The 13876-nt window shown below is 41.2% G+C and overlaps 1 protein-coding gene across 1 annotated transcript in view; it reads right to left on the bottom strand.

Moving 5' to 3' along the window:
* CHSY3 (chondroitin sulfate synthase 3) overlaps positions 1-13876 on the bottom strand; it is a 307356-nt gene that overhangs the window by 265013 nt on the left and 28467 nt on the right. The window lies entirely within an intron of this gene.

Here is a 13876-nt window from a genome sequence, read left to right as displayed (position 1 = left end):
TTTAAATTGTAATGTTATAAACAGTGTTTTGATCTGCGTTCAACAGCCTCTGGGATTAATCCAAAGCCTACTACTGTGGAAGGAAAACCCCTTGCTGGCTTTTGTTTAAATAATAAAAATAATAATGGGATCAAATCAGACTCTTGTCCATTTTACCCCAAATGCAACCTGCCAAATAACTGAAATGAATACTGGGGACTCAAAGGAGACAGATTCCTCTTCTTGGGCCAGCATCATTATGGCAGGCAGTAGTCATTCCCCTTTCTTTATAGGAGGAGGGGACAGGGGAAAAAAGACCGGACAAACTTTATCTACCTTCCCTCCAAAGAACAACTGCATACATACATACATACCACCATCCTTCTTTGTGTGTTTTAAGCAAGAAAGAAGACTTCCACGACAGAATTGAGGCATGGGGACACTGGGATCTCTCAACTTCCTACTGCTGGTCAGCCAAAAGCTAGAGATTTAAACTCATTACAGCCACTGTGATATGGTAAGAGATACTAAAGAATGAGCTCCACCATTCCTGTATATGATCAGGAAGGAAACAGAGCCCTTGTGGCAAGGTGAATGTGGCATGTAAGGAACTATGCTGTTTAAGAAAAGGATACATATTGGCACGTCCTTACAATTTAATAAACTTATATGTGCAAAACTGTTGAGTTCTTTAGGTGCACTTTTAAGGATGAAGTGGAAACAGAAGTAAGCATTCTGAACTTACTGAACTGAAGCCAATGGGGAAGTTTTGTTTTTTGTGCTCCTCCATTTTACAAATCTAATCCTCTTGAGGTCATAATGACTTCTAGGAAGCAATTGAATAGAGCTGAGTAATACCTACTGCACTTCTAAAGGGCAAATTTTTTATTAGATTCATTTGACTTCCATAGCCCCTAGAGTCAAATGTAGAAATAGAGGGTCTGCTTTTATGAGACAGTCCTGATTTTCTGTCCTGTGATTGAATGCATAATGTTAAAATGCCAGTGCAACATTATCAGTTATTGTTCATAAAATGTTAACAAACAATTTTTGATAAAAAGAAGAAAACAAACAAAGACTTTAGGAAAAATGGGAACAGACCATTTTTATTATTTTACTCTTTATTCAAGATAATGATTCTGTTAAAACCACAAAAAAGTCTTTACATTTCCACAGAATTGAAGGCCTACCTTGGCTATGCTGGGACAACTAGAATTATTGTGGGTGCGTTATACTCTTTAGCACTCAGCAGGCAAGCATGGGACAATTCAGGTGAAAAGCATTTAACAAACAAGTTATCTTTTCCTACAATTACAGTGCACTAGAGCAGACACAATTAATTGACTCTGCTGGAGCTTGGTAATTACCCTTGCCTGCTCCAGCCAGCCTCTGCATCTCATGCATCAGTGTCCCTGCACTTCAAAATGGCAGCGAGGGTGCTTTAACTAAAGCTTGTTTGACAAGCTTTAGATAAATTGCCCCAGCCGCCATTTTAAAGCATGGAGACGCTGATATACGAGATGCTCCAGGCACTTTCATTAAAGCAGCTCTGAGAACTGCCCTCAGCACCACCACCCCCTTCCCCGACTCCCAGACCATGTGTAAAGATGCCCGCAGAGATGAATAGGACGTTAAGAGTGATATACCCAACTCTCTGCACAAATGCATTATTCCTAAACTATCCCAGGAAAATGTTTCAAAACCTCCAGTGAATACAACTTTACATCCTCCCTGTTTCACTGTCCTATTGTGTAGACAGCACAATTTTTTTTTCTCAAATTAAATGGTTTTCTTTGTCTTAAAACTGCTACTTCATCTTCTGCCCTGTGTGGAAAGGAAGAGCATAACTGTTCACCTTCTTGTTGATAGTAGCCTTCTGAAAACGTCTGTAATGCCCCCAAGTCTTAATCTCCTTTTTTCTGAACCATGCATACTTTGTTCTCTCAAGTTTTCTTCATATGGCTTGCATTCCAACCCCACTATCATCTTTGATGCTTGCTTCAAAGTTGTCTCTACTTTCTTTTTTTACATTCTTCCAAAGGTACAGAGCCAAGAACTGCACACAATCCAAGGAAGGCCTACCCTATTCTTGCATCCAAGTCATTAATTAAAAAAGGTATAAGAGCACAAGACCCAGAACACATCCCTGGGAATCCGTATTTGAAACATCCTGCCATTCTGATATTGATGCATTTATAGTTACTCTATTTGCAGAGTATCAGATGTATTTTATATCTAGGATTACAGGTATTAAATATGGATTCAAACCAGTGACCTAAGAAACAAGAGTTCAGTATTCCAGCAGCACGCACTGAACAAATTCATTTGTGTTAACAGGATGTTTTCCAAGCTGTTACATTTAGATTTGTTATTCTGATTCCTTTTATAATAACCTTGTTCTAAACCAAAAGTAGTGGTGTAAAGCCCTGCATACAAACTTGGCTGTATAGTAACATTTCAAGACATAGGTCACATGTTAGAGGACAAAATAATGCCTTTTAAGGTAATGAAATTTAAAAAGTTCTGTGTGTTCACTGGCAGCAGCTTTAAGGCAGCATAATTGTACAAAGGAAAATTAGAGCTTAATAGTTGTGAGTCATCACTAATGATGTTCATCCTTTAGAAAATATCTGATGTAGGCATGACAACTAAACTTCAGAAACAAGATTAAGTAACTGGATTACATCCATTTATTTTCAGAAATTTCTACTTTCTATCAAAGTTGATGAAACAAATTTCATCCTATCAGCATGTTCATTCAAAAAAAAAAATATCTGACCAGATAGTATTTGGGCAAATACCATTTAAAAATTATGAAATGTGGAAAACAATGAGAGGCCAGCCACCCACACTCTAGCAGTTGACACTTAGACCTAACCATCATACAGCAAAAAAATTACTAAGAGTATCTATTGAAAGCAGTGACAACAAAAGTAACCCAAAGATTTCCGCATAAGGGGCCTAAACCTGTACTTGATAGAACACTGTTTTCTGTATCATAACAGCTACTCATTTTTCCACAGAAGGAAGGGAAATAATAAACTTCTGTATCTTAATGCCGTGGGAAAATGCTGCAGGGAACCTCCAGCAACATGTCAAAGTACCAAACAACTTTCATGTTTAAGAGTTCTTAAGACCTGCTTCCTTTATTCTTGAAAAATCAGAGGAAACTCTCTCCAATATATTATTAACAAAAATGAACTCTCAAATGAGTAAAAGAGTAGCAATGGCTAATATATTAAGGTGCAGTTACAGCACAAAACATATAATGTTGCATTTGAGCACTTATGGCAGAACTACTTTCAGTGGGAGTTATGGGGCCCCCCCCCCCCCCCCAAAGACAGTCAAAACTTGATTTGAGTGTTTGGGGTACTTTTGATGGGGAGGGAAAAGTAATGAAATATTTATAGGAGTTTGTCAGGAAAGATTATACCACAAAGCACAAAGGAATTTCTTAAAACTTTTTCTTCAAAAGCCCATTTTAGATACTGATCCATGGTAGTAGCATGTTTTTTGGACACCAGTTTTGTACAAGAATACAGAACAATGCTGCTATGAGGGAACATGAATTACCTGGGATTTTAGCTCCTGTGTCTTTAACACAGTAGTCAGTAACAAATTAAAGAGGTATTAGCATATGGTCTAAATGCAACATTTAAAAACACTTCAAGATACCATTGCTCTGGTTTTGTCTGGAGATCTTTTGATATTAATGCATGGGTCGCTGAAACTACAGCAATGACCTTTAGAGAGAAAAAAAATATTCACGTTAAATTCAAGATTAGATGCTAACATCATTGTTATTGATCATAGTTTAATTAAGACCAGGAGGAAAAATTCAGAAGTCACTTAAACAGCTTTATTTATTTATTTTTGCCTAGAATATTTTACATGAAATGGAACAAAAAGAATTCAGAAGTTCGTTGGATCAAACTCTTATCTCCTAGTAAAGGGCTTGTTTTGAAAAATGTAACAGTAGTACTAGACACTTAAACCTAAGGAAGCTTCATTGCCAGGAGAACAGTCTCTACAACGCATCCTACAAGTTTAGGGATCCACAAAACATAATACACTTGAGTTGTCTCTGATTTTAAAAGAACAGCCCAAGTGCCTAGAAGTCAAGCACCTGTTTGCAGGATAGAAGTCCGCCTCTATTTATACACACAGCTTGAGCTGTTGGACATCTAAGCAGTTATAGGTAGATTAAGCACCAGTTTATCCAGTAGGGAAAGTTACTTTAAAAACACTATACACTGGTTAGCCAATGTATTTTATTGCTTATACTGATGAACATATGCCAAAAAACCTCAACTGAATTTTACTAGATTTTTCACCTTACTATTTATTTAGCACAAACTATGATCATGGAACTTAAAGCAAGCCACGTGATCACAGATTGGGTCCCACGAACCTAGGCACATACCCTAATTGACATGTCTGGAAACAGAAAGTTAAAAAGGATCTATACGTTTCTGGCTCACCGTTTTTAGCAAAGGCATTAACCTCTGTTAACTTTCAAAAGCTGAAGTTTTTATAGCATGTACAGAGTTTATAGCATGTACATATAATGCTACAGAAATATTTGGAGCACCATGCCAGAAAGTCAAACAAAAGTTTTGCTCAGCGTGCATACAGTACTAAAAGTCTGGCTTACAATGTTGACAGTAATGTTATTAACAATGGCCAAAATATTCAATAGCTTCCTAAAGTTAGGGTCCTACAGCAAAATGGTCCAAAGCACCTATGTTTTATTCCTAAAGCTTATTTTAAGATGCCAAAGTAAACAGAATAGGATCTCTGACATACTGAGCACCTAGTAGCTCCGATTAGAGTCAATAAGCACTATGTATTCAAGAACATACTTAATAGGTATTTAACATAGTTATTTCAAGGACTTCAATTAGATTTCCCACTCTGAACTCATGACTTTGAATCTGCATCCTAGATATAGTGCATAGGGTTATAATGAAAGCATTATCTAAATCAATATGAGAGCCTAAATGCTTTCAATTTCCTGTATGCACTACCACACCCCACTGATCAACAGGGATCCTGGTTTTCCCTTATCAAAAAATCAAATTCTCTGATAAAAATCTGCAATTAAAATGAAATGCCACTATATATACACGTATCAACTGAGCACGACATTGTATTGATATATTTACAATTTTAAAGCAATTTGGAAGCCTACCAGTGCCTCAATCACTATAGTAAAATAAATTCTAAGTACCTATAAATTTTGGTATTTGACTTTGGGGTTTTTATCATGAAAAATCAGCTCCCTCTGCTGCCTTAGCTCACCAGGATGCAGGTCCAGGCCCCTCACTCCCAAGTCACAGCCCCCTGGCCCTGCCAGTGCCCCTCACTCCCCAACCAGTCCCCTGGGCCCTTTTCTCACAGCCCCCTACCTTCCCACCAGCCCTGCCAGAGGGGCACCCCAGCTGTCAAGGCTACCCCCAAGGCCAGGAACCTGGGTCCACAGCCCCCTACCTCCTGCAGCAGCACCCAAGCCCCAGCTGCTGCCTATGGGAGGCAGCAGTTGCTGCAGCCGGAGCAGGGAGCCCGGCTCCTCCCTCCAGTGTGGGCAGCACAACCAAAGCAGAGCTCATGGGAGGATGGGTGTGGGCTGCCTGCTGCAGGCTTGGATGGGGTTGGCCGGGAGGAAGGAGGGCAGCTCTTTGCCACTGTGCACACTTCCAGAAAGAACATGGGGGACCCATGCCCCCCAGACCTGTTCATGGGGTGGGGGCAGGCTGCCCCACTGTGGGGTCAGGCTCCCCACCTTGCTGCCCTCCCCCAGAGCCTCCACAGCAGCAACAGCAGGGCACAGTTGGTCTGGGTGGGGAAGCTCCTTGGTGCTATGAGACCCACACTGTCCTGACAATGCACCCCCTGCCCACCCAAGAGCAACAAGGAGCACAACACCGTGCTGCTGCCCCCACTGCTGCAGGGCAGGCAGAAGATGCATCACCAGAGTAGCGCAGGGCTCACAGCACTGGAAAGGAGCTTCCCCACCCACCCTGCCCTGCCCAGCTGCACCAGATCCAGCATGCCTGGCTGCAAAGGCCCCAGGGGAGGGCAGCAGGGGAGGGAATCTGAGCCCATACCAGGCAGACCACTCCCATCCTCACCCCTGCCCCACACACAGATCTGGAGGGGCACAGGTTCCCCCCAACCCCCCGCCCTGGGAGTGTGTGCAGTGGCAGGGAGCCAGCCCCCCACCCCCTGCCCCGCTGAGCCACCTGTGGCCCCATCCCACTCGCCACTGGGGCCCTATGGTCACACACTGAGACCCCAGGCCTCAAGCCCCCTACACTGCCCAGCTGGCTCCCTCCCTCCCTATGGGAGCCTCAATCCCACCTCCCAACTTACCTGAGGGAGCTGCTCTCCAGGCTTCCTGGTGGCTATGTGCATGGTGCCCCCTTCCTGACCACCCCTCTCCCTTTCCCACCAGCCTCCTGCAGGCTGGAACTCTGCTAGGCTGCAGAGAGCTCTTTGCAAAAGAGCAAAATCCATCTCTTTCTTTGTTAAAATGAAAAAAACATGTTTTTTCTCAGGGAAAGGGTAAAATCTGCATTTTTTTCCATTTTTTTCCATTTCCCATGGGAACCAGAAAATCTGGATCCCTGTTGATCAAAGAGAAAATCAGTCTCCATTATAATCTCCATTATAATCCACTGTCTCCATTATAATCAGTAGTAGGATGCTACAGGCCAAACAAAGTTATTGCTTTGTTTAGAAAACAATTCAATAACTTCACTACTTGACACACTATTAGGTTTGTTTGATTTTGCTTACTTGCTTTTACACCAAGATTGACCTGATTTCTATCCAGAACATAGATAGTATGTTGTACAGTACTAATTTGCAACTAACTACTTTTGAAATGGTTTCACCCACTATCTGCACCACAATCAGTTCCCCTAGCTCCCAATTCAGTTCACTACTGTTGTTCCCATTGACTAGGGACAAAAGTTACACAAACCGGTGTGAGTGATCAGAAACTGGTTTAAGTCTGTAACAGAACAGAAGTTCAGAGCATATAAACCAGTTTCAAAATGGCTGAATCCAGTTTAAGATAAACCTGGATGGATGCAGTATCAGATTTAACTGATTTATGTTAAACCAGTCTATGGGACTTCTTTTCCAGATACCCTCCCAACTCAAGTTATGTCCCAGTCCCCCTGCATCCCAGGATGCACTGCAGTTCCCTGCTAACATGCCTCGCAAGGCAGGCAGGCTGGCCTCAGCTTTGCTGTCTCCTCTGGTTGAGCTGGAACAGGCCCATTCCATGGCTGTCTGAGCTGAGGCAGCAATGCCTCTGCTCCCCAGTCTGGTCCTCCCTACACCTGTCAGCCCTGAAGGGCAGCAGGAGTGGGAGAACAGACCCCAGCCCAGTCCCTGAGCCCTGCTCTGCAAGAGTTGCCCCCTGCTCCCCAGGACAGCCTGGTGCAGCTCACTGGCCCACTGGGGACAGAGGGAATGGAGGGAGTACTTCTGCCCATGAAGGAGAAGGATCCCCAATTTCTGGGGGATTTCTCCTGGCTGGCCTAGGATCTCCCCCAGCCCTGGTATGCCCAAGCTGCAGGGGGCAATTCCCACCCCCCACCCCATGCAGCCAGGCCAGCATGAATCACTACTGTGCACGAGAAACAAGGGAATGAAGCCCTCATCCTTGTAACATTCCCCCACCACAAGCTGAGGTCTTCCCAGCTGGTGGAGGCTATGCTCCAGGACAGTTTCCCCTGCAAGTGCCACCCAGCACATACCACCAGATCCCGGCATCAGCAGCAGCCAGCAAGATGTGCCAGATAGCACAAGGGGCTTGTGCTGGGCAGCAGGGCACTATCCTTCTTTTATGGAACTGACCCAGATGGGGGGGAAGAGCCACCCCCCACCCCCCCAGCTGAGAAGACCCTAGCTTGGAGGCCTGAGACCAGGGTTTGGCTGTTTTCCTTCCCACCTGCATGTCAGTGACTCATGTTGGCCTAGCCTGGTGTGGGGCTCCCCGCACATGAGCAGATGCCAGGCTTGGGGGCTGGTCCCAGTGGGGGGGAGGAACTTCTTTCTCCCTCTCCCCTGAGTGTCATTGAGGCCTGGCCCTACAGGGGGTGGGAATTATCCTCCACCCCAGCCAGGCAGATCAGGACTAGGGGGATCCCAGGATGACTTGGGGAGTGGCATAGGGCTCTCCCTGTAGCCAGACACCTGGCTTGGGTGGCCAGGACCAGGAGAGGGGCTCTTTGCCCCCACAGGGGCAGGCTGGAAGACATAGTCTAGTGCCCCAACCTTGTGGCCTGGGTAGGCACAGGCCCCTGCTTGCCTTTCCCAATTGAGAACTAAACATCAGTTCACTTCATTATCAGCTCAAACTACACAGCTTAGAGAAACCTGCGAAGATGGAATCGATTCTGCCTCGGGCTTTTTGACTGCCTATACTTAGCCACAGTGCTGCACATAAATGGAAAGAGCTAAAATTATCTTTCCTATTAGATAGCAAGGCTTTCAAGGAGGAATGCAATTAGTAAAATAAAATTGTGAAACAAACAGGACCACCAGATTAAACTGTGCACTGAAGAGAGATAATTGGTCACATAGTACTAACTCCTTTCTTTCTTTCAGACTGGTAAATTTTATTAAAACATTTTACACACTTTAAAAGATCCTAAAATAGAACACTGCTTTGCAGTAATAACCATAAAAAAAAAATCAGTCTTCTGAACACCCAATATACTTGTCTAGTTTTAGAAAATTCCCATAAACCATGAACAGGAGTTAGGACTTTTTGACAGTTTATTCCTCATATAAATTCCTCCTCATTTACACACAGTTATCCCATGTATTTTTTTTTTTTTTTACATGAACAAAATTAATATCCATTCAAATATCTTGCTTTCCATGTGAAAATTAGGTATACATGTTTTAGGTCCTATTATTTGTAATCACTGCTACAATATCCTGGCCCCGACACAGCTCCCCACCCAGCCACCCACCCTGGCAGCGCTGCTTGGGCTAGTCTCCACAGAGACCCTGGCCCTGTGCTGTCATATCTCTGCCGCTCCTGTGGTCTCCATGGAAACCAGTCAAAGAAATGAAGGCAGGGGCTGCTAGGAAATGAAGTCCAGGCGCTAGCCGGATCCACCACTTTGCCCACCCCTGCACCAGCCACTAATAGTACTTTCCCACCTCCCACCCCAAAATTCTTTTCTGCAAAAGCTATTCTTAGAAGTCAAGACTTTTTCATGATAAACGGCAACAGCCAATGTAAAGAGGGATCCCATGATAGTTATAAATTTTAGTACAGCAGTCTGTGTATCACAAGAACCTTAAATAACATCCTATAGAGCTCTATGGTTTTACAGACACTGATCATGTGCTCTTCTGCTCTGGACATTAAAAGAAGTGTGACCTCAGCTATACTAACTTTATAATGATGCTTCAAGAACTTGTACATTTCTAACAAAGATTCGTCTATAAGCCGAGTACAAACATGAAAAATATTAAGCCACAGGGAAATTTATTTGGAAAACAACGCAAAGAATAAACAAGCCACACAAAGACCATTTGCAATTGCTCAACTTTAAAAAAAAAAAAAGACCAAATTATTCTTAAATCAGCTTAGAAGTGCTTTCAGATGCTTATTCTGATGCTTTGGTAATTCACGACTAGATTATTTTTCAAGCAAAAACTTTCTGTTATTTGTCCTCAATAGACTAATGTCTGAAGAAAGATCTTAAAAACCATCAAGCTATGAAAGCATTAAGATTACCTTCTACAAAAGTTCAGTAAAAGCATAAATATTCATCTCCTAGAATAAAATATCCTGAAATAAAGCTACCCAACTTCATCTCACATTGGCTGTTAAAACGTTACTCCCAGATTCCCCTAACCCCTTCCTTCATCATCACTTACGTTTTACATTTCAACATACTCACATAGGTCAACTAAATGAGAATTCCTATGTCTGAAGAAGCATGCAAACACACAAGGCATTTTTTTCCTTTAAGAAAGGACCAGTTAGTCATGAGAACAAGGTGGGGCATCCAGTTAGCAGGCAGCCTTATAATCCACAATAAATCCAAACTCTAACCCCACAGAACAGCCTTCACTGAATATGCCTGTGACTATCCTACTATAGGTTTCCCTCAGTTTATGCTGTATGTGCATTCCTGGAAAACAGCGCATAACTCAAATTCACATAAAGGGAACCCACTTTACAATGTAACAAATAGGGATACATTCCAGGACCCCAACTGTACTGACCCCCAGACCCATTTCTACCACTTTTACAAGACAATTTTGGTACTCACCAACAGCAGACAGTACACACAAGCACAGGGTAATGGTGAATGTTACCATAATGGGGATGGCAGCTACAGAAACACGTGTCACAGACAACAAGCCAGGAGCACACATCCACACAGGAGACTATATTTTGGTGTGCATCACTCTCACAATGCACCGCACAAAGCAGTCGACTGCAGGTTTCCATCACACTGATCGCATAAGAATGAATTTACCTTGCATATAATAAATTTTTGGTATAAAAAGGGTCATCACATAAGAGCGAATTCGCACATACAGAACCCTCATAAAGCACGGGAAACCTGAGCAAGGGAAACCTGTATTGTGTATTATGCTACACATCCCACTTCACATTTCCGAGGGTACATACATAAAGTTGAAAATAAAAAAAAAAGAGAGATGCTATCTTTGAGATGAAAAATCTGAGGCATTTATTTTAAAGAGGGAGAGAGCAGCTCATAAGGACCATAATATGTCACTGGAGTGACAGGACATAGCTGCCATGGTCTCCCTGCTTTACATTTAACAGGTTAAGGTCTTGTGTTGTATCAGGGTTTTTTAAAATGTTAGACTGTGAATTTGTATAGGATGACTTGGATAGGGATGATCCTACATCAGGCAGGGGTTTGGACTAGATGACCTATGGAGATCCCTTCCAGTCCTACTTCTCTACCAAATAAAGAAATGGAAAGCTTAATGTTAGAATCATTGGTTTGACTAACCCAAATAGAACTTTTTGATACTTAATATTTCTTTCCATCTTCCCCACTTCTCCCTTTTTAGTTCCTAAAACACCCTTTTCCATCTCTTTCTTATCCGATACCCAGCATTTACACTCCGCTGTTGCCCAACTGCTGCTGGAGCTAGCTGCCAGAATAGCTTAAGGCCTGCTTTTTACTTTGTGCTTTTACAATATCGCACTATGTCTTTTATACTCAACTTAAAAAAAAATTTACAAACAAGCACTATAGTTTGAAAAGAGAACACCAAGTAATCAGATTACTTTACCTATGCAAACCTCCCTAAAGGTACTTCTAATTTGTCTTTAACAAACTGCTACATACGAAACTATTCCAAAGCACATAGTTAACCAAAGGATCCTTTGGCCTATCAGAATATATATCACTTTGCTGAAATTGGTGTATTATGGCTCTGGTTCCACTTCATCGCAAAGCTGTACAGTGTCGCAAGACTTATTCACTCAGTCAAGTTCAATGTATTGACAGATTCTAAATGCTTCATTTTTAAGGTTTAAGATTATATTTGAAGTCATCACATTAAGCAAATCTTTAAAATGGAAAGAGAAAAATGGATCTTGTAAAGTTGCAGCCTGCTTCGTAGCACCTCTAAATAGAAGTATAGGCATATTAGGTCTGAATAGATTTTATCTGAAAATGACTGCATTTTGATTTGCTACATGGCTTTGTTTTTGTTTGCGTTTTACTTATTTTACTTCCTTCCCATATACCTGTAATATTAGTAAGCTTAATAATATACAACTGATGTAATCTCTCTCAAAAAGTTTGTTTTAATTGTACATCTATTTTAAAGGTTTTTAAAGTACATGAAGTGACATTTAGGAATCTTCTAATATCAGGACAGTCTTAAAATTGACCAGGTAGCAGTGTGGCATCCAACATCTAGTTTTCTATTCTTTATTTGATATGGCACTAGCTCCCAAAAGCTGTAGTCAGGACAGATGACCCCATTATTCTGGATCCTATAAAAACTCATGGTTCCTAGGCCAAAGACCTTGCAGTTTAAGACTCTAACACTGAAACTCAAGTAGGTCTGCTTCTGTGCCCGTGCAGAACTAAATGCAGAAAGGAAACTAAATTAACCTTAATTATAGCATTAATCCATTCATCCAATGGTGCCAGGGGTCCAATAACAAAATAAACCGTAACCAAAAAGACTAGTGTTATGGGCCCTAAAGGTACTTCTAATTTTCCAGTTACTTTCAAAATAAATACCCAAGATGACAAGGAATGAACTGAAAGGAAACAACTTCTGATTAGATCATGGTAGAGCTCAGGACGCCATCCTGCATTCTAATATGTATAGACAACCCAACCCTCTTGCTTCCGTAAAGCTTTACTGCAGTCACCCTCAAACAGAGCGCTGCAAGATCCTCTAAGGGTATTGTACAACATTAGCACTCTTAGGTGTGCAAACAGGAATGCATAGCATCAAAAATATTCTAAACTGTTGTGGTCTTTCCAAATTCCTCATAACAAAAGAATTACTCTCATCATTTTTTTGTCGTCAAGAAATGAGTAACACCTGGAAGCTGGCATTTTCTGTAGGGTGCCTTGAGTCTAATAAAATTGAGAACCACTGCTCTACTGACTTCAGTAGTACCTTGCCTGGTTACAGCCCAAGAAGATAAGACTGCAGAAACACAAGCTAACAATTAAGTATGCGTTTAAAGAGGTATTTAGATAGTCCTATCAAAATTTTCAAAGTCATCTGTGTGACACACATCATTTTCTCTATTCAACTACTGTAATGTTATCCCTTGTCATTAAAAAAATATCTCCAAAACCTTTATTAATAGTGTGGTTAAATACAAGACTCCCACTACATGTAAGTAATATTTTAGTAGAGAGAGGTTTTAAAATGCTTAAGAAATACTTTCATTCATATTTGCATCGAATGTAGTCTTTCAAATCAATTTTGAGAATGTCTACCACCTTTTCCTGGACCCTTCTGAAAAACAATAACACACAAAACCAATTATTTTGCTGAGTTTTTGTCCTTAATGGCACAGAACCCCTTTCAGTGGCCTATTTAAATGATCTTTTCCCTGTTTAATGAGGTAATGCCACAAGGGCAAGCATATTATTAATAGTAAAAGAACCAGTCAAAATAACTAAAATCATATTCACTGTATCAACTATCACCCTTACCCTTTCTGTCAGCATATAGTCTATTTTTACCTACAAGTATAACCTTACTCCTTCACCTTCCAGTGAAGAAGCTGTGCAAACAGAGTTTTTGTAACACAATGTCAGCACTGTACCCAAAGTGTTAGGATACTAATGGCACTTAAAATCCTGATCGAATAGTAGAAATTGTTTGCTCCTCAGATAGTAACAAATTTCCTGAGACTTATTATGTTGCTTGTATTCATGATCATAATTTATTTTTAATCAAACACTAATTTACTTCTGCTTTCTCAGACAACAAACAGCTCTTTGTTAAAAGCATACCTGAATCATTAAGAAAATAACAAATACTATCCCATTCTAAATATATGACATACTTTAAAAATCTGGGTTGCAGAAGAATATAATGTTTGTGATTATCCAAAATATTATGCATAATCAGCAAAAAGTAAGTACAATCTCAGTATGTAGTTTTTCTACAGTTATAGTTTGCATAACAGATATGTCTTCAAATATGTAAACCTTAAATACAGTGTTTTAATCAAGAATTATATGGCAGACCTATGATGCATCTTCCTACTGATATAAGGTCCAGTAGTCTGTTACCTGAAAACATGCAATATATATGGGTGGAAATATACCAGAAAGTTTTCCTGTGGTCCTCTATGAATGCTTTCTTCTCTTTTTATTGTGAGAAATGTATA

This window comes from Alligator sinensis, unplaced genomic scaffold, assembly GCF_000455745.1.
Source record: "Alligator sinensis unplaced genomic scaffold, ASM45574v1 scaffold1001_1, whole genome shotgun sequence".
NCBI lineage: Eukaryota > Metazoa > Chordata > Crocodylia > Alligatoridae > Alligator > Alligator sinensis.
Note: the sequence above shows the minus strand (reverse complement) of the source record. Positions and strands in the feature narration are given on the sequence as shown.